Source organism: Coregonus clupeaformis, chromosome 16, assembly GCF_020615455.1.
Source record: "Coregonus clupeaformis isolate EN_2021a chromosome 16, ASM2061545v1, whole genome shotgun sequence".
Lineage (NCBI taxonomy): Eukaryota > Metazoa > Chordata > Actinopteri > Salmoniformes > Salmonidae > Coregonus > Coregonus clupeaformis.
In genome coordinates this window covers 4,523,854-4,544,591 of record NC_059207.1, presented here as the reverse complement: position 1 = coordinate 4,544,591, position 20,738 = coordinate 4,523,854, and the positions used below count along the sequence as shown (strand labels likewise).

Below are 20,738 nucleotides of genomic sequence, written 5' to 3'. Positions count from 1 at the left end.
CTTATTTTATTGTGTAACTTTTTTTTAACTTTAGTTTATTTAGTAAATATTTTCTTAACTCTATTTTCTTAAAACTGCATTGTTGGTTAAGGGCTTGTAAGTAAGCATTTCACGGTAAGGTCTACACCTGTTGTATTTGGCACATGTGACAAGTACAATTTTATTTTATTTTACTTGTTTGGTTATTTCTTAATACGGTGGCCCTGAGGTGCAAAGTACCCAGCTGTGGACAATTGTATTGTATTACATTGACCACTTAATACAAATAAAGAGTTTAATCAAAACTGCCATAATGTTGTTATTCGTCCCTTCGTATTTCCTGTTTTGGCTTTGCACTGATCACAGCCCCCTATTCCGAGAAGCACCTTATGAACATGATTGGTGGTCTGAGGTAGAGGAGGGGCCAGTAAGGGTATGCATCACTTCCTGTGGTGTGAGTGACAGGAAGGAGCAGCTCAGTGTAGAATGAGACCTGCTGAGTTGAACATCACTGGGTCTCTCATAGACTAACACTGGGGAATGAAATGATGCGTATGCCATTTCTCTCTCTCTCTCTCTCTCTCTCTCTCGCTCGCTCTCTCTCTCTCTCTCTCTCTCTCTCTCTCTCTCTCTCTCTCTCTCTCTCTCTCTCTCTCTCTCTCTCTCTCTCTCTCTCTCTCTCTCTCTCTCTCTCTCTCTCTCTCTCTCTCTCAGTGTCTCGCCAGACTTCCAGTGCACCTGCCAGCAGATAGTGTGGTTGGTGAAGCATCTAATCGGGGGGTTGGCAATAAGGGGAAGTGAGACAGAGATAGACACTGACCAACAGTAACTTTCCATTACTGTAGGCCTAACATGCATCATTCTTTTTCTCTGCTGAACACGAGCACCCTGCACTACAGGAAGGCAGGCCTTCAGTTCTCAGCACCTCTCATCTCAGTGCATCAAAACCACACGCGCTTTTCACACCTCTCCTCATCTGTTCATCTGGACGAAAAACATGTGCAAAGTATGTCAAGAACACAAACAACCAGCTAAAAGCGTTTCCCATTCCCTAAGCAAGAGGACAAAGTGCAGATTCAGATTGAGTGTCATCTCAATAGTTTTGTCAACACTTTTCCTTCATGAAAACCTCTGTCACCATTGATCCATGCACTCAAGACGTAACAACTTCAGTCAGTATCAATGTTCACAGTGATATCTATTAACGCTTACTATACATACAATAGGCGAATACACAGGGTTTGGCAAAAGCAAGTAACATACTAAATACTCTATTGACATTGGCCTTAGCTTGATATATTTCATGGTGGTGTAGATGAAGAAGAAGATGGTCAGACAGCAAAGGAGAAATCCAGTTCTTATTATGGAGAGGAGGACAAGGACTCCACACTGCCCTTTCCCACCTGGACAAAACAAACACCTATGTGAGAATGCTGTTCATTGACTACAGCTCAGTGTTCAACACCATAGTGCCCACAAAACTCATCACTAAGCTAAGGACCCTGGGACTAAACACCTCCCTCTGCAACTGGATCCTGGACTTCCTGACGGGCCGCCCCCAGGTGGTAAGGGTAGGCAACAACACATCTGCCACGCTGATCCTCAACATGGGGGCCCCTCAGGGGTGCGTGCTTAGTCCCCTAGTGTACTCCCTCTTCACCCATGACTGCATGGCCAAGCACGACTCCAACACCATCATTAAGTTCACCGACAACGATGAGACAGCCTATAGGGAGGAGGTCAGAGACCTGGCAGTGTGGGGCCAGGACAACAAACTCTCCCTTAACATGAGCAAGACAAAAGAGCTGATCGTGGACTACAGGAAAAGGAGGGCCGAACACGCCTCCATTCAAATCGACGGGGCTGTAGTGGAGCGGGTCAAGAGTTTCAAGTTCCTTGGTGTCCTCATCACCAACAAACTATCATGGTCCAAACGCACCAAGAAAGTTGTGAAGAGGGCACGACAACACCTATTCCCCCTCAGGAGACTGAAAAGATTTGGCAGGGCATGGGTCCCAAGATCCTCATAAAGTTCTACAGCTGCACCATCGAGAGCATCCTGACCGGTTGCATCACCGCCTGGTATGACAACTGCTCGGCATCCGACCGTAAGGCGCTACAGAGGGTAGTACATCACTGGGGCCAAGCTTCCTGCCATCCAGGACCTATATACTAGGCGGTGTCAGAGGAAGGCCCCAAAAATTGTCAAAGACTCCAGTCACCCAAGTCATAGACTGATCTCTCTGCTACCACACGGCAAGCGGTACCGGAGCGCCAAGTCTAGGTCCAAAAGGCTCCTTAACAGCTTCTACCCCCAAGCCATAAGACTGCTGAACAATTAATCAAATGGCCACCCGGACTATTTGCATTGACCCCCCTCCCCTTTGTTTTTACACTGCTGCTACTCGCTGTTTATTATCTGTGCATAGTCACTTTACCCCTACCTACATGTACAAATTACCTCGACTAACCTGTACCCCCGCACATTGACTCAGTACCGGTATGCCCTGTATATAGCCTCGTTATTGTTATTTTATTGTGTTATTTTTCATTTTTTTACTTTAGTTTATTTAGTAAATATTTTCTTAACTCTATTTTCTTAAAACTGCATTGTTGGTTAAGGGCTTGTAAGTAACCATTTCACAGTAAGGTCTACACCTGTTGTGTTCGGCGCATGTGACAAATAAAATGTGATTTGTTATACATCCCCATGTCAGACTGCATGTCATCTAAAATGGTCAGCACAGAACTGGATCCACTCTTCCTTGTAGCAATGCGAACCTTGTTGTCAAACTCTCCAAAGAACAGTGCAGCGAGCATACAGAGATTAGATCAACACTGGAGCTTGTCCCATTGTCACATTGAACCAGTTGTAGTAGTTGCCAAAGTCCCCAGTGAGGAAGCAATCCAAATTAACTGTGTCTCAAGGGATAAAGGTCTTCAAACATCAGACTGAGCAAGAGCAAGAGCAAGAGCAAGAGACAAAGCTGAAAAAGTTACGTTTTGATTAATGAAAGACCTCAATATTAATCTAGTTCATGCGTGTTCAGGTACTATAGTGAACATTGTTACAAAGTGTAGTATTGGACAACATATATTTCAATCTTAAATACAGTTGAAGTCAGAACACCTTAGCCAAATACATTTCAACTCAGTTTTTCACAATTCCTGACATTTAATCCTAGTAAAAATTCCCTGTTTTAGGTCAGTTAGGATCACCACTTTATTTTAAGAATGTGAAAAGTCAGAATAATAGTAGAGAGAATTATTTCTTTCAGCTTTTATTTCTTTCATCACATTCCTAGTGGGTCAGAAGTTTACATACACTCAATTAGTATTTGGTAGCATTGCCTTTAAATTGTTTAACTTGGGTCAAACGTTTCGGGTAGCCTTCCACAAGCTTCCCACAATAAGTTGGGTGAATTCTGGCCCATTCCTCCTGACAGAGCTAGTGTAACTGAGTCAGGTTTGTAGGCCTCCTTGCTCGCACACGCTTTTTCAGTTCTGCCCACACATTTTCTATAGGATTGAGGTCAGGGCTTTGTGATGGCCACTCCAATACCTTGACTTTGTTGTCTTTAAGCCATTTTGCCACAACTTTGGAAGTATGCTTGGGGTCATTGTCCATTTGGAAGACCCATTTGCAACCAAGCTTTAACTTCCTGACTGATGTCTTGAGATGTTGCTTCAATATATCCACATAATTTTCCTTCCTCATGATGCCATCTATTTTGTGAAGTGCACCAGTCCGTCCTGCAGCAAAGCACCCCCACAGCATGATGCTGCCATCCCCGTGCTTCACGGTTGGGATGGTGTTCTTCGGCTTGCAAGCGCACCCTTTTTCCTCCAAACATAACGATGATCATTATGGCCAAACAGTTCTATTTTTGTTTGTCCAAAAAGTATGATCTTTGTCCCCATGTGCAGTTGCAAACCGTAGTCTGGCTTTTTTATGGCGGTTTTGGAGCAGTGGCTTCTTCCTTGCTGAGCGGCCTTTCAGGTTATGTCGATATATGGCTCGTTTTACTGTGGATATAGATACTTTTGTACCTGTTTCCTTCAATATCTTCACAAGGTCCATTGCTGTTGTTCTGGGATTGATTTGCACTTTTTGCACCAAAGTACGTTCATCTCTAGGAGACAGAACGCGTCTCCTTCCTGAGCGGTATGACGGCTGCGTGGTCCCATGGTGTTTATACTTGCGTACTATTGTTTGTACAGATTAACGTGGTACCTTCAGGCATTTGGAAATTGCTCCCAAGGATGAAACAGACTTGTGGAGGTCTACAATTTTCTTCTGAGGTCTTGGCTGATTTTTTTTTATTTTCCCATGATGTCAAGCAAAGAGGCACTGAATTTGAAGGTAGGCCTTGAAATTCATCCACAGGTACACCTCCAATTGACTCAAATGATGTCAATTAGCCTATCAGAAGCTGCTAAAGCCATGACATCATTTTCTGGAATTTTCCAAGCTGTTTAAAGGCACAGTCAACTTAGTGTATGTAAACTTCTGACCCACTGGAATTGTGATACAGTGAATTATAAGTGAAATAATCTGTCTGTTAACAATTGTTGGAAAAATTACTTGTGTCATGCACAAAGTAGATGTCCTAACCGACTTGCCCAAACTACAGTTTGTTAACAAGAAATGTGTGGAGTGGTTGAAAAACGAGTTTTAATGACTCCAACCTAAGTGTGTGTAAACTTCCGACTTCAACTGTACATAGGCATGATCCTCCGTTTCAATAGTAAGTTTACACTATTACAGCTGGCTCTACCTGCTGCAAATAACTTACAGAGTTTAGTCATTGTCCTCCTCTGTAGATAGATCCCATCATGTGTGTACTAGTCAGGCCTGATTGGCTGTTCTGAGACCAGCAGAGAGAAGGAAGAGGACAACCTACTGTATCATCAGTCCTGCTTCTAACAGTGAACTCTGAAGTTATGAATAATGAAATAAAGTCATGAATAATCACGAGGTGAAAAACATTCTAATCTGTTTGTAATTTGTACACTTTTTACCTACAATGATTATATGTATATGAATCAACCATCTTTTCAACTTAAATTAAATAGAATAGTAATAATTACTGTACCTTTTCCTCCAAAGTCCATCTTGAACAACATGACTGTGTGATTGTTCTTCAACTGCTGTATGTTGCTGTATCAGAGCTTGGCTCAAACGTGGAAAAAGGTCCTCTATAGGTGTCAGCTAATGCCCCATTCTTGCAGTTTGTCTTCATGGACTAACTAATATTAGAAAGGTGACAAGTGCATCAACCACAGTTTGAGGTGACAGGAACTAAATTACAAGGTTGGGGCCAGAGATGACCTGACATCATAGGTTAGTAGCTCTGACTCCCAGACAGACCTGCTTGCGTTGATCAGAGCAAAAAGGCCTGTATACCATTGTAGCTGCGCAGATGTAGGATATTAATTTGATCACCCTATTGTTACAGTCAATGCAAACGTGTAGTGTATTCGAGGTTGAAAAAGGCTTTGACTAAAGTTTGCAATTCCCACTTTGAAATGTCAGACTTGGTTTGCTCTAACTAAAAATGTATCAAAAATATCCATCCACACAATAATTCACATTTCCTGTTCCTGCTGGGGTTTTTTTTTTTTTGGGGGGGGGGTTAAGATCTTACATCTGTAGCTTCAGCCAGGGTAGGGTTAGAGTTAGAGTTAGCCTAGGGTTAGGGCTAGGGCTACGGTTAGGGTTAGTTGATAGTTAGTTGATCATCTATGGACCATACATAGGGGACTATCCAAATAAAGCATTACCAGCAGCACTAATCCTGATCGGGTGAAGCCTTGTGGTCACCCATTAATTCAAATACCCCCCCCCCAAACATGTTAAACACTGTGGTGTGTTTTACTGTAAGTCACCTATCTCTTAAAACGCCTTTAAGAGTGTCACTTCTGCTTTCCGTAAATAGACATTGTGGTCAGACACAATGTCACGCCCTGGCTCTGGGGAGGCTTGTATGTTGAGCCAGGGTGTGAGTGTTCTTTGTTTTTCTAGTTCATGTACAGTGGGGGAAAAAAGTATTTAGTCAGCCACCAATTGTGCAAGTTCTCCCACTTAAAAAGATGAGAGAGGCCTGTAATTTTCATCATAGGTACACGTCAACTATGACAGACAAAATTAGAAGAAAAAATCCAGAAAATCACATTGTAGGATTTTCTATGAATTTATTTGCAAATTATGGTGGAAAATACGTATTTGGTCAATAACAAAAGTTTCTCAATACTTTGTTATATACCCTTTGTTGGCAATGACACAGGTCAAAAGTTTTCTGTAAGTCTTCACAAGGTTTTCGCACACTGTTGCTGGTATTTTGGCCCATTCCTCCATGCAGATCTCCTCTAGAGCAGTGATGTTTTGGGGCTATCGCTGGGCAACACGGACTTTCAACTCCCTCCAAAGATTTTCTATGGGGTTGAGATCTGGAGAGTGGCTAGGCCACTCCAGGACCTTGAAATGCTTCTTACGAAGCCACTCCTTCGTTGCCCGGGCGGTGTGTTTGGGATCATTGTCATGCTGAAAGACCCAGCCACGTTTCATCTTCAATGCCCTTGCTGATGGAAGGAGGTTTTCACTCAAAATCTCACGATACATGGCCCCATTCATTCTTTCCTTTACACGGATCAGTCGTCCTGGTCCCTTTGCAGAAAAACAGCCCCAAAGCATGATGTTTCCACCCCCCATGCTTCACAGTAGGTATGGTGTTCTTTGGATGCAACTCAGCATTCTTTGTCCTCCAAACACGACGAGTTGAGTTTTTACCAAAAAGTTCTATTTTGGTTTCATCTGACCATATGACATTCTCCCAATCCTCTTCTGGATCATCCAAATAAACTCTAGCAAACTTCAGACGGGACTGGACATGTACTGGCTTAAGCAGGGGGACACGTCTGGCACTGCAGGATTTGAGTCCCTGGCGGCGTAGTGTGTTACTGATGGTAGGCTTTGTTACTTTGGTCCCAGCTCTCTGCAGGTCATTCACTAGGTCCCCCTGTGTGGTTCTGGGATTTTTGCTCACCGTTCTTGTGATCATTTTGACCCCACGGGGTGAGATCTTGCGTGGAGCCCCAGATCGAGGGAGATTATCAGTGGTCTTGTATGTCTTCCATTTCCTAATAATTGCTCCCACAGTTGATTTCTTCAAACCAAGCTGCTTACCTATTGCAGATTCAGTCTTCCCAGCCTGGTGCAGGTCTACAATTATGTTTCTGGTGTCCTTTGACAGCTCTTTGGTCTTGGCCATAGTGGAGTTTGGAGTGTGACTGTTTGAGGTTGTGGACAGGTGTCTTTTATACTGATAACAAGTTCAAACTGGTGCCATTAATACAGGTAACGAGTGGAGGACAGAGGAGCCTCTTTAAGAAGAAGTTACAGGTCTGTGAGAGCCAGAAATCTTGCTTGTTTGTAGGTGACCAAATACTTATTTTCCACCATAATTTGCAAATAAATTCATTAAAAATCCTACAATGTGATTTTCTGGATTTTTTCCCTCATTTTGTCTGTCATAGTTGATGTGTACCTATGATGAAAATTACAGGCCTCTCTCATCTTTTTAAGTGGGAGAACTTGCACAATTGGTGGCTGACTAAATACTTTTTTTCCCCACTGTATGTCTATGTTGGCCAGAGTGGTTCTCAATCAGAGGCAACGAGTGTCAGCTGTTGCTGGTTGTCTCTGATTGGGAACCATATTTAGACAGGCTGTGTTCCCACAGTGTTTGTGGGATCTTGTTCTAATTAGGTTTGTGTTTGAACCGAGGACGTCACGTTATCGTTTGTTGTTTTGTTCGTGTGATTACTCATATAATAAAAATATGTTCACCTTCCACGCTGCGCCTTGGTCCTCTGTTCCCGACGATCATGACAGAAGATCCCACCAAGACTGGACCAAGCAGCGTGTTCAGGAGCCATCGCCAGGGAGATCTCTAGCGGATCTCCTTCGCCTCCTCGACTGGGTCAAGCCATGTGAGGAAGAGAGAGGCTGGACCTGGAAGCAGAAGGGCGAAAGTCTGGCGAGAGACATGGAGACCTGGTCCACGGGTAGGAGAGACGGCCAGAAAATTTTTAGGGGGGGGGCTCACGCCGTGGACGACGGGGCAGCAGGAGGCCGCCAGGTTACGGGAGTCACTGGTCACCAGGGGGAAAGAGGATGTAGAGGCACGGCGAGAGGTACTGGGGTGTGTTACCAGTACGGTCCGGCCCGCTCCTGCTCCCCGCACCAAGTCAGTGGTGCGTTTCGTCAGCCCAGCTCGGCCCGCTCCTGCTCCCCGCACCAAGTCAGTGGTGCGCTTCGTCAGCCCGTTCCGGCCCGCTCCTGCTCCCCGCACCAAGTCAGGGGTGCGTTTCGTCAGCCCGGCTCGGCCCGTTCCTGCTCCCCACACCAAGCCAGTGGTGTGCATCGTCAGTCCGGCACAGCCCGTGCCTGTTCCACCGGTGCCTGGTTCGGCACGGGTCAGCTGCTTCACGCCGGAGCTAGAGCAATCCGCTCCACCAGTGTGCAGTCCAGCTCCGGTCAGCAGGGCCAGACCGGACCAGGGGTACTTTGGGGGTTAGAGAGGGAGTGGGGATCATGCCCGAGCCGGATCCGCCGCCAAGGCGGAGTGCCCACCCGGTCCCTCCCCTGTGGTATTTGGTTGGCGCGGTCGGAGTCCGCACCTTTGGGGGGGGGGTACTGTCACGCCCTGGCTCTGGGGAGGCTTGTATGTTGAGCCAGGGTGTGAGTGTTCTTTGTTTTTCTAGTTCATGTATGTCTATGTTGGCCAGAGTGATTCTCAATCAGAGGCAACGAGTGTCAGCTGTTGCTGGTAGTCTCTGATTGGGAACCATATTTAGACAGGCTGTGTTCCCACAGTGTTTGTGGGATCTTGTTCCAATTAGGTTTGTGTTTGAACCGAGGACGTCACGTTATCGTTTGTTGTTTTGTTCGTGTGATTACTCATATAATAAAAATATGTTCACCTTCCACGCTGCGCCTTGGTCCTCTGTTCCCGACGATCGTGACACACAAACTACCACGCCCCCTACCAATTAAATCCCCTTTGATCTCATTGTGATCTCAGAGTGAATGAAGAGGTGTTCTCTGATTCACAACCAGACAGAGTAGAATAGATCTAAACAAAGAATGGTGAGAACCTTCCTACAAGCTCTACTGCTCTATGGATTGAGTAAGTAGGAAACTGCTCAATCTAACATGGAGAATATGATTGACTGCATCATCCGTCCTAGAATCTAAAATGAGGACAGAGTATACACTAAGTGTATAAACCTTAGGAACACCTTCCTAATATTGAGTTGCACCCCCTTTTGCACACAGAACAGCCTTAATTCGTCGGGGAATGGACTCTAAAAATTGTCAAAAGCGTTCCACAGGGATGCTGGCCCATGTTGACTCCAATGCTTCCCACAGTTGTGTCAAGTTGGCTGGATGTCCTTTGGGTGGTGGACCATTCTTGATACACACGGGAAACTGTTTAGCGTGAAAAACCCAGCAGCATTGCAGATCTTGACACACTCAAACCGGTGCGCCTGGCACCTACTACCATACCCCGTTCATAAGCAATTAAATATTTTGTCTTGCCCAATAACCCTCTGAATGGCTCACATACACACAATCATTCTTAAAACTGTCTCCTCCCCTTCATCTACACTGATTGAAGTGGATTTAACAAGTGACATCAATAAGGGATCATAGCATTCACCTGGATTCACCTGGTCAGTCTATGTCATGGAAAAGTAAGTGTTCCTAATGGTTTGTACAATCAGTGTACGCCAACAGAATGCTTAGCACATTTAGCTAATTTGCTAAATGTACATTTCATTTTGCTAATTTTTTTACCCTGCAGTGTTCTAATGTTACAACGGTTCCAGCATACACAGCCTGGTTTAAATAAGTCATTTTTAATACATTTACAAATTTGAAATGTATGTCCAAATTCTGTTGAGTATGGTGAACAGAAGGTCACTTGTAAGCATCTGTCACGATCGTTATTAGAGGCAGACCAAGGCGCAGCGTGACAGAAGATCCCACCGGAATAGGACCAAGCAGCGTGTGCAGGAGCAAACGCCGGGTGGAGGAGGCCGTCCGCTACTGGAGGGCGATGAGGGAGGATGCCCAGGCAGGAGAGGAGAAGCGGCGCCAACCGGGCCGTCGTCGGACAGGCGAGAGGCAACCCCAAGTAATTTTTTTGGGGGGGGCACACGGCATGGACGACGGGGCTGCTGGAGGCAGCTACAAGGCGAGTTTGCGGACTAGGAGAGGAGGCCACCAGGTTACGGGGGCCATTGGTCATGAGGGGGAAGGAGAGTGTAGAGGCACGGCGAGAGGTACTGGGGTGTGTTAACAGTCCGGTCCGGCCCGTTCCTGATCCCCGCACAAGGCCAGTGGTGTGTGTTCCCAGTACGGTCCGGCCTGTTCCTGTCCCTCGCACCAAGCCTGTGGTGCGCGTCACCAGCCCGGTCCGGCCTGTTCCTGCTCCCCGCACCAAGCCAATGGTGCGCGTCGTCAGCCCGGTCCGGCCATTTCCTGTTCCCCGCACCAAGCCAATGGTGCACGTCGCCAGCCCGGTCCGGCCTGTTCCTGCTCCCCGCACCAAGCCAATGGTGCGCGTCGTCAGGCCGGTCCGGCCTGTTCCTGATCCCCGCACAAGGCCAGTGGTGTGTGTTCCCAGTACGGTCCGGCCTGTTCCTGTCCCTCGCACCAAGCCTGTGGTGCGCGTCGCCAGCCCGGTCCGGCCTGTTCCTGCTCCCCGCACCAAGCCAATGGTGCGAGTCATCAGCCCGGTCTGGCCTGTTCCTGTTCCCCGCACCAAGCCAATGGTGCGCGTCGCCAGCCCGGTCCGGCCTGTTCCTGTCCCTCGCACCAAGCCTGTAGTGCGCGTCGCCAGCCCGGTCCGGCCTGTTCCTGCTCCCCGCACCAAGCCAATGGTGCGCGTCGTCAGCCCGGTCCGGCCTGTTCCTGTTCCCCGCACCAAGCCAATGGTGCGCGTCGCCAGCCCGGTCCGGCCTGTTCCTGCTCCCCGCACCAAGCCAATGGTGCGCGTCGTCAGCCCGGTCCGGCCTGTTACTGCTCCCCGCACCAAGCCAATGGTGCGCGTCACCAGCCCTGTCCGGCCTGTTCCTGCTTCCCGCACCAAGCCAATGGTGCGCGTCGTCAGCCCAGTCCGGCCCGTTCCTGCTCCCCGCACCAAGCCAATGGTGCGCGTCGTCAGCCCGGTCCGGCCCGTTCCTGCTCCCCGCACCAAGCCAGTGGTGCGCGTCGCCAGCCCGGTCCGGCCCGTTCCTGCTCCCCGCACCAAGCCAATGGTGCGCGTCGTCAGCCCGGTCCGGCCTGTTCCTGCTCCCCGCACCAAGCCTGTGGTGCGCGTCGCCAGCCCGGTCCGGCCTGTTCCTGCTCCCTGCACCAAGCCAATGGTTCGCATCGTCAGCCAGGTCCGGCCTGTTCCTGCTCCCCGCACCAAGCCAATGGTGCGCGTCGTCAGCCCAGTCCGGCCCGTTCCTGTTCCCCGCACCAAGTCAATCAATCAATCAATCAATTTTATTTTATATAGCCCTTCTTACATCAGCTAATATCTCGAAGTGCTGTACAGAAACCCAGCCTAAAACCCCAAACAGCTAGTAATGCAGGTGTAGAAGCACGGTGGCTAGGAAAAACTCCCTAGAAAGGCAAAACCTAGGAAGAAACCTAGAGAGGAACCAGGCTATGAGGGGTGGCCAGTCCTCTTCTGGCTGTGCCGGGTGGAGATTATAACAGAACCATGCCAAGATGTTCAAAAATGTTCATAAGTGACAAGCATGGTCAAATAATAATCAGGAATAAATCTCAGTTGGCTTTTCATAGCCGATCATTAGAGTTTAAAACAGCAGGTCTGGGACAGGTAGGGGTTCCATAACCGCAGGCAGAACAGTTTAAACTGGAATAGCAGCAAGGCCAGGCGGACTGGGGACAGCAAGGAGTCACCACGGCCGGTAGTCCCGACGTATGGTCCTAGGGCTCAGGTCTCTCAGTTGGCTTTTCATAGCCGATCATTTAGAGTTGAAAACAGCAGGTCTGGGACAGGTAGGGGTTTCGTGAGCCGCAGGCAGAACAGTTGAAACTGGAATAGCAGCAAGGCCAGGCGGACTGGGGACAGCAAGGTGTCATCATGCCCGGTAGTCCTGACGTATGGTCCTAGGGCTCAGGTTCTCAGAGAGAAAGAGAGAATGAGAGAATTAGAGAGAGCATACTTAAATTCACACAGGACACTGGATAAGACAGGAGAAGTACTCCAGGTATAACCAACTAACCCCAGCCCCCCGACACATAAACTACTGCAGCATAAATACTGGAGGCTGAGACAGGAGCGGTCCGGAGACACTGTGGCCCCATCCGAAGAAACCCCGGACAGGGCCAAACAGGAAGGATATAACCCCACCCACTCCGCCAAAGCACAGCCCCCGCACCACTAGAGGGATATCCCCAACCACCAACTTACAATCCTGAGACAAGGCCGAGTATAGCCCACAGAGGTCTCCACCACAGCACAAACCAAGGGGGGGCGCCAACCCAGACAGGAAGATCACGTCAGTAACTCAACCCACTCAAGTGACGCACCCCTCCCAGGGACGGCATGAAAGAGCACCAGCAAGCCAGTGACTCAGCCCCTGCAACAGGGTTAGAGGCAGAGAACCCCAGTGGAGAGGGGAACCGGCCCGGCAGAGACAGCAAGGGCTGTTCGTTGCTCCAGCCTTTCCGTTCACCTTCACACTCCTGGGCCAGACTACACTCAATCATATGACCTACTGAAGAGATAAGTCTTCAGTAAAGACTTAAAGGTTGAGACCGAGTCTGCGTCTCTCACATGGGTAGGCAGACTGTTCCATAAAAATGGAGATCTATAGGAGAAAGCCCTGCCTCCCGCTGTTTGCTTAGAAATTCTAGGGACAATTAGGAGGCCTGCGTCTTGTGACCGTAGCGTACGTATTGGTATGTACGGCAGGACCAACTCGGAAAGATAGGTAGGAGCAAGCCCATGTAACGCTTTATAGGTTAACAGTAAAACCTTGAAATCAGCCCTTGCCTTAACAGGAAGCCAGTGTAGGGAAGCTAGCACTGGAGTAATATGATCAAATTTCTTGGTTCTAGTCAGGATTCTAGCAGCCGTATTTAGCACTAACTGAAGTTTATTTAGTGCTTTATCCGGGTAGCCGGAAAATAGAGCATTGCAGTAGTCTAATCTAGAAGTAACAAATGCATGGATTAATTTTTCTGCATCATTTTTGGACAGAAAATTTCTGATTTTTGCAATGTTACGTAGATGGAAAAAAGCTGTCCTTGAAACAGTCTTGATATGTTCGTCAAAAGAGAGATCAGGGTCAAGAGTAACGCCTAGGTCCTTCACAGTTTTATTTGAGACGACTTTACAACCATCAAGATGAATTGTCAGATTTAACAGAAGATCTCTTTGTTTCTTGGGACCTAGTACAAGCATCTCTGTTTTGTCCGAGTTTAAAAGTAAAAAGTTTTCAGCCATCCACTTCCTTATGTCTGAAACACAGGCTTCTAGCGAGGGCAATTTTGGGGCTTCACCATGCTTCATTGAAATGTACAGCTGTGTGTCATCCGCATAGCAGTGAAAGTTAACATTATGTTTTCGAATATAAGTCAATGGTGCGCGTCGTCAGCCCGGTCCGGCCTGTTCCTGTTCCCCGCACCAAGCCAATGGTGCGCGTCGCCAGCCCGGTCCGGCCTGTTCCTGTTCCCCGCACCAAGCCAATGGTGCGCGTCGCCAGCCCGGTCCGGCCTGTTCCTGCTCCCCGCACCAAGACAATGGTGCGCGTCGTCAGCCCTGTCCGGCCTGTTCCTGCTTCCCGCACCAAGCCAATGGTGTGCGTCGTCAGCCCGGTCCGGCCCGTTCCTGCTCCCCGCACCAAGCCAATGGTGCGCGTCGTCAGCCCGGTCCGGCCCGTTCCTGCTCCCCGCACCAAGCCAGTGGTGCGCGTCGCCAGCCCGGTCCGGCCCGTTCCTGCTCCCCGCACCAAGCCAGTAGTGCGCGTCATCAGCCCGGTCCGGCCCGTTCCCACTCCCCGCACCAAGCCAGTGGTGCGCGTCGTCAGTCCGGCACGGTACGTGCCTGTTCCACCTGTGCCTGGTCCGGCACCGGTCAGCTGCTCCATGCCGGAGCCAGAGCAATCCGCTCCACCGGTGTTCAGTCCAGCTCCGGCCAGCAGGGCCAGACCACGAGGGCGAGGGAGAGAGTGGTGGTCACGCCCCATTCTCTGAACCAGCTTCACTCGGGTGGGCAGCGTGAAGGAAAAACAGCCAACAAGTGCTCAACATATGTGGGAACTCCTTCAAGACTGTTGGAAAAGCATTCCAGGTGAAGCTGGTTGAGAGAATGCCAAGAGTGTGCAAAGCTGTCATCACGGCAAAGGGTGGATATTTGAAGAATCTCAAATATAAAATATATACACTTTTTTGGTTACTACATGATTCCATATGTGTTATTTCATAGTTTTGATGTCTTCACTATTATTCTACAATGTAGAAAATAGTAAAAATAAAGAAAATCCTTTGAATGAGTAGGTGTGTCCAAACTTTTGACTGGTAGTGTATGAGTTTATGTTTACTATCAATTTACTTATTGTTTTCTCTTTTTCAGTAATGATTAGTCTAGTCCCAGTAATAGTAGGCATACAGTATGTTTCACCAGAGTTGTAATGTGCCTGCCAATAGATGCTATGGATGGTGAAGCACTTGGGGGGATGAGGGACACCAACAGTAACTTCCCACTGTGTGTCATTCTCTCTCTATTGAAGATGAGTAACCTGCGCCACAGGAGGACTGGAATTCAGCTCTCACCACACCACTCAGTGTATCAAGACCACACACTCTCTTTTCACACCTCTCTTCATCTGTTCATCTGGTCGACACACCAGACCCCTGCAGCTCAATAAGATTAGTGTGTAAAGAAAACAAACAAGGCCATTCTCAAGCATTCAACAAGTGTACAAAGCACACCTCTGACCCATGAACTCAATACATAAAACGACTTCAGTTCACAATGGTATTTATTCATGCTTACAATAGGTGCATACACAGGGATTTGGGGAAAGCATATAACATGCAATATGCTAGGTAATATATGCTAGGTAGACATATCCCCCTCTATTAACTTTTCCTTTGCTTTATCTATTTATTTGTGTTGTAGAGGAGGATGCAAATGATGAGGCAGCAGAGGAGAACTCCAGTTCTTATGATGGAGAGAAGGGTCAGGATTCCCATCTGGGCAGCAAAGTCACCACCCTCAAAGTCCATCTTGGTCCCGTTCCCAAACAGTATCTCCCCACATGAGGCCACAGCACAGTAGTAAGTCCCAGCATCAGAGAGGCTGAGGTTCCTCTTGGGGAGGTTGTAGACACAGCTCTGTGTAGGAGACCCAGTCTCAGGGCTCTTCTCACACTGATCACTCCTGTCTCCATGGGTAGAAATTATTCCTGGATGGGATTCTCCTGAGCCATGTCTGAACCAATAGACACTATATTCTGCTACACAGGTCTCAGTGTGTATTGTACAGTTCAGAGTCACAGAGTCTCCTGGCTGGACTGACTCAGACACAGGCTGCTGAACAACATGCTGGGTCCTGGTATCTGCACCTTTTACATAGTAAAACCAGGGTTCCAATGAATGCACATAAAAACAGAAAGGTTCTACTGAATAAAAATATATAATTGAATATTCATTATAAGATTATCATAAACAAAGATCCTGACAAGGCCACGTTATTGAACTTCTTTATTACAGTCAGAAATATGCCATTCCCGAAAGTTGTGGTGTCATAATCGCGTTCACCACAGTAATATATCCCCACGTCTGACACCATGGCATCTGAAATGGTCCGCACAAAACAGTTCCCACTCCTCTCCGCAGCAAACCGAGGCTATTAAACTCCCAATAGAATGTAACCTTTTGGAGGAAGCATAAAGACTTAGCATTAACAATGGAGCTTGTTCAACTGTGAGCTTGTACCGTGAGCTTGTACCAGTACCAGAAATGAAGCGTTCCAAATTAACCGTTTTTCCAAGAATGAAGGTCTTCCAAACATCAGACTGAATGACAGCAGCAAGAGATAATGCAAAAAATCAACAACAACAAAGAGCCCTCAGAAAAAAGGTTTTGAACATGTCCGAACCAAGGCGCATTTGGTGGCAGGACACCTTGTAGACAATGCTAAAGAGGACACCCAGGTTATAGTTAACACTCAAAATGAAAAAATAGACACTACAGCTGGAGTCTTCAGAACAGCCTTAGAAGGAGGCTAAACGTCACAGCCACAGGCCCGCTCATGGCTTTGAGCAAGAAATGGACTCTCAGGAGTTAAATGGACTTGACATGGGGAGAGTTATTGTGGGAAGTTTTAAAAACAAAGGTAGGACATTATTTTTTTCTTTACAAACATGTTCTGTACTGTGAAGGTAATCTGAATATGTGCTTCATGTTATCACATAGGCAGGAAGCCTATATTTTCTCATTTATGTGTTCTGTTGTAGCCTACATTGATGTCTTTTATTTGAAGTTATATTCCAATATTGTGATATTTGTTCTACTGCTACGGTGATGCCTTAACATTTTATAAAATTCGGGTCTTGTAAGCCCAACAGATGAGTATGTGTGCATATGCATATGGCCAGTGTTCTGCAGTGCCGTCTAAACATTTTGCTGTACATTGATGTCTAGAAAATGAGGCTATACGAAATTGGGACTTGTGTAAGCCCCGCAGCTATACTCAAGTATGTGGGCATACTGCAGTGACGTCTAAAAGGCTTTGAATTAATCAGCACCTTGGAGAGTGCTGTCCGTTTCACCACTATAGATAGTAGGCTACTTGGATGTTTACTCTGTCTGCTGCGCTGCTATGTTGTGTTTAACACTTTTTTCTCAATGTGTTCCGGTACCTTTAGAGCCCCTCGGATAACCACCCCCTTCTCGCGCTTACTATGTGTTCCGGGACCTCCCGATTTACAAATTAAGCACTGGGCATTGTCATGCTGAAACAGAAAAGGGCCTTCCCCAAACTGTTGCCACAAAGTTGGAAGCACAGAATCGTCTAGAATGTCATTGTATGCTGTAGTGTTAAGATTTCCCTTCACTGGAACTAACGGGCCTAGCCCGAACCATGAAAAACAGCCCCAGACCATTATTCCTCCTCTACCAAACTTTACAGTTGGCATTATGCATTCGAGCAGGTAGAGTTCTCCTGGCATCCGCCAAACCCAGTTGCGTCCGTCGGACTGCCAGATGGTGAAGTGTGATTCATCACTCCAGAGAACGTGTTTCCACTGCTCCAGAGCCCAATGGCAGCGAGCTTTACACCACTCCAGCCAACGCTTGGCATTGCGCATGGTGATGTTAGGCTTGTTAGGCCTTTGACAAGCCTTGTGGTGTCTTTGTTCAACATGTACTCGATTTCACTATTTCTGCTGGACAGAGGGATTCTGAGGAGGTTGATAACCAACCCTCAGGTCCAACACTTTCAGCCCATAGTTTTCATATTGTTACTTTTCAGGGAGGCAGGAGGGTGGGCCATCAAGGCATCACTCATCAAGGCTCAGTTTACTTTTACAAAACTGTTATCTACCTACAGCATCAACCAAATTACAAGTGTGCTTCTGAAATTGCACCCTATGGGCCCTGGTCAATAAAAGTGCCTCTGGTCAAAGGTATGTGCACTATATAGGGAATACGGTGCCATTTTGGATGCAACCAAGGTCTCAGCCCCACCTTCACCAAACCCTCTTTCTGAACCACACTCATACCACATGCTTTTATGCAGACCACAACCTGTTGTTGTCACGATATCTGACAAAGGAAACAAAATAGTTTATATCACATTTGATGCCTGACATCAATCAGAATGCTTTCAATAACTTGAGAAAGTATTGAGGATATAAAAATTATATAGATACAATATCTTTGTGTGAGCCCTATAGAGATGTAGTGAAAGTAGGTATGAGGAAGTACAGCGCAAGCTTCCCCCTGCTGGTCAGGGCCTATATTGGTAATTTTTAGATCAGAATGAGACAATATGTAAATGTCAAAGCACTTTTCAGTGTATATATTCAACAGTCTAATACATATATTTTTTAAGTGCACCAATAGTATTCTTTCTGTCTGATGTAAAATTATTTGCCACAATGTCCAAGTTTATTGAATTAAATTGCTGGAGAAAGCAGTTGTAATACTAATGAATAATGTTAATGATAATGTAAATGCTACTAATACCTTTATGAGCAGTGGTGTAAAGTACTTAAGTAAAAATACTTGAAAGTACTACTTAAGTAGTTTTTTGTGGTATCTGTACTTTACTTTACTATTTATATTTTTGACTACTTTTACTTTTACTTCACTACATTCCTAAAGAAAATAATGTACTTTTTACTCTATACATTTTCCCTGACACCCAAAAGTACTAGTTACATTTTGACAGGAAAATGGTCCAATTCACGCACTTATCAAGAGAACATCCCTGGTCGTCCCTACTGCCTCTGATCTGGCGGACTCACTAACCACAAATGCTTCGTTTGTAAATTATGTCTGAGTGTTGGAGTGTGCCCCTGGCTATCTGTAAATTTTAAAATGATGCCATCTGGTTTGCTTAATATAAGGAATTTTAAATGATTTATACGTTTACTTTTACTTTTGATACTTAAGTATATTTTAGCAATTACATTTACTTTTGATACTTAAGTATATCTCAAACCAAATACTTTTTTACTTTTACTCAAGTAGTGTTTTACTGGGTGACTCACTTTTACTTGAGTCATTTTCTATTAAGGTATCTTTACTTTTACTCAAGTATGACAATTGGGTACTTTTTCCATCGCTGTTTATGAGTGTGTAAATTGGAGCTTGCCAATAATAATCATGACATATTACCATAAATATTCAAATTCAAGATCTAAAATGAGGGCATGCATATTTGCATATGTTCCATGGGGTGTGCTTATCTCTCGATAGCTTTTTGAAGACAATAGAAACTGTTCTCATGTAGCATCAGAGGGGAGGGTACGGCTGTCCTGTTCTATGTGTTTACTGACGTCACAGCAGCCAATCAGGCCTGTGCACCCTCACTCCACTTCTGTAGAAACAGACACCCATAACCTCCTGACTCTCACTCCCATCTGACACAAAGGACGACTAGTCTACGCATGAGGAGATGCTGTCATCAGAGGTGGAATTATACAATGACGCAACTATGTTTAAAACATCTTCTGACATTTAGTACATGTAGGTTTAAGGAATCCATATGTATTAAAACGAACTGCATTCGAAAATGCTGACAGAATAGAGGGGTGAGAAGAGACTAAAAAACGTCAAGATATTCAAGTAATGTCAGTCCTTGTTTTTATCCTTTTTAAAGGGTGGTCTACTACCATCAGACAGTCTAATCTCTGGATACCCAGTTGATTTGGAATGTTTCATCTCAGAAACCGAAGGAAGTTACTAAAACTGGTTCAAGATGACAGTGAAACAAGCTTCAGTCTGCATACTATCGCTTTACATTCACTCCAACAATCCAACATTCTATGGGGAGTTTAACAACAGCACCCGGTTTGTAGCAAGGAAGAGTGGAGCTAGTTTTGTGCTGACTATTGAAGATGCCAGACCATCAGATATGGGGATGTATTACTGTGCCACACGAGATTATGATGCCATGATCTTTGGAAAGGGTGTGTATTATCATGTGACTATCAAGCTCTTTAAGTGGTTATATCAAAACAAACAAAATTATGAGAACCTTGGTTTTACTGTGTTATAAAAGGTGCAGATTCCAGGAACCAGCATCTTATTCATCAGCCTGTATCTGAGTCGGTCCAGACAGGAGACTCTGTGACTCTGAACTGTACAATACACACTGAGACCTGTGTAGGAGAACACAGTGTCTATTGGTTCAGACATGGCTCAGGAGAATCCCATCCAGAATAATTTACACCCATGAAAATAGGAGTGATCAACGTGTCTACAACCTCCCCAAGATCAGCCTCAGCCTCCTTGTGCTGGGACATACCACTGTGCTGTGGCCTCGTGGGGAGATACTGGGAACGGGACCAAGCTGGACGTTGAAGGTATTTTGTTTTGAACCTCTAAATTTAGATTTTATTCTGTTATAATTCATCAATGATCTGTCATATTTCAAGACCAATCAAACTCTAAAATAAATTTGCTGATGCAACTCTGAACTGTAAAAGGGTCGAAGATGAAGCTTACAAAATGTAACATGTATACCTGTGTTTCTAAGAAGGAATATCAACAACTTCCTTTAAACCACAAGCTCCTGGCTTTAATTGTGTCCAACATCTTGAGTTTGATCGCCATCGTTGTCCTCCTCATCTGTATGAGAAGGAAGAAAGGTTCTGTATCATTTCAGGGTAATGATTGGTGTTTCTACTTAAATGGCTCCTGCCATTTTGTGTGGTCATTCACATGTGACTAGGGGCGTCATGCACCCCAAAAAATCAGAGGGGGCACAAAGTATGTGAGAATGTCTGCGTGGTGGTCGGTAGAGGAGCTAGGCCCCGGTCCGTAAATTTGAGAATTTTTCAAACACCTTAAACAGTTATTTCCTGCAATCTAGAGCCAGAATCATTATGCTTAATTCTATGTAAAAAAAAAAATATATATATATATGTATATTTTTCTGCATATCTAAGCATACCACTTGAGCTGTCTGTATCCTCCTGACAAGTGGTATTTTTTT

General features: G+C 46.1%; 1 protein-coding gene and 1 pseudogene across 1 annotated transcript in view; one reads left to right on the top strand and one right to left on the bottom strand.

Annotated features, from left to right (window-relative positions):
* Positions 1 to 15,172: 15,172 nt before the first annotated feature.
* On the bottom strand, positions 15,173 to 16,107 carry LOC121572602 (annotated as a pseudogene).
* A 3,061-nt stretch (positions 16,108 to 19,168) lies between these two features.
* The window catches only part of LOC121572153 (TRAF-interacting protein with FHA domain-containing protein A), a 33,179-nt gene continuing 31,609 nt past the window's right edge, over positions 19,169 to 20,738 (top strand). Inside the window, exons 1-2 of the mRNA XM_041884083.2 lie at positions 19,169 to 19,710; positions 19,803 to 20,106. The gene's annotated coding sequence lies outside the window, so the exon portion shown is untranslated. The remainder of the gene's footprint in view (positions 19,711 to 19,802; positions 20,107 to 20,738) is intronic.